Below are 948 nucleotides of genomic sequence, written 5' to 3' on the forward strand. Positions count from 1 at the left end.
GACTGAGGTTGATGGCTACAATCACATTCCTGTGTATTAAACTGTTACATTTTAATTATTCATACAGCTCATTGGTCCAATAGCATAAAAATAGAGAACAGCATCTTGAAATTTATCTCATTCCATGTTCAGAGAAAAACAGCTTAACCATTCTTCCCATTATTTTCTGGAGGCCAAGTCCTTGTTTACAGTCTGATGGCAATCACATGCTGGTAGTTTCCAAAGCTACTGTAAGAAGAGGATGCTGAAGGCCATCACTATACAGCATATGGCGACATAAGGACTCTTGCGTTCACCAATTCGAGCACACTTTCAAAATATTCCCAATAGTCCAGTTTTATTTCTGTCCAGGATGCTGGGTGCCAGGGATCGGATATAAGCACAGGTACATATAAGTAGCAAGATTACAGTCAACAGACTTTGAACATTGAAGATGGCAGACATAAAGAGGCCGGTGCTGGTCCAGCCACATCACCCTTCCCGGCCAGGGCGGAAGAGGATCAACTTCTGTTATTTTAACTATGTCTTTGTTTAGTTTCTGTTTCCATGATCTGTCCATTGTTGAGAGTGGGTTGTTGAAGACTTCCACTATTAATGTGTGAGTTTCAAATAGTGCTTTGAGTTTTAGTAATGTTTCTTTTACAAATCTGGGTGCCCTTGCATTTGAAGCATAGATGTTCCGAATGGAGAGTTCATCTTGATAGATTTTTCCTTTGATGAGTATGAAGTGTGTAGTGGTAAATCTCCAACCCAAATAAAACCAGTCAAATAAAACACAACTCAATAATTATGGATATAAACTTCACGCCTAGACTGGGCAGATTTACCATTACACTACTCTATTCCCCAGCTATGAGATCCCTTATAACTTGCAGTTTTTCCAGGCCATGTGCTTCTCCTCTATGTCCTTCCAACTCCTCCTCCCCTGTCGCCTTCCTCACTCTCTCT

The 948-nt window shown here is 40.6% G+C and overlaps 1 pseudogene; it reads right to left on the reverse strand.

Moving 5' to 3' along the window:
- Positions 1-225: 225 nt before the first annotated feature.
- LOC114629408 lies at positions 226-444 on the reverse strand (annotated as a pseudogene).
- Between the last annotated feature and the right edge of the window lie 504 nt (positions 445-948).

The sequence above is a fragment of the Grammomys surdaster genome, unplaced genomic scaffold (genome assembly GCF_004785775.1).
Source record: "Grammomys surdaster isolate TR1022 unplaced genomic scaffold, NIH_TR_1.0 310, whole genome shotgun sequence".
Classification (NCBI taxonomy): Eukaryota; Metazoa; Chordata; class Mammalia; order Rodentia; family Muridae; genus Grammomys; species Grammomys surdaster.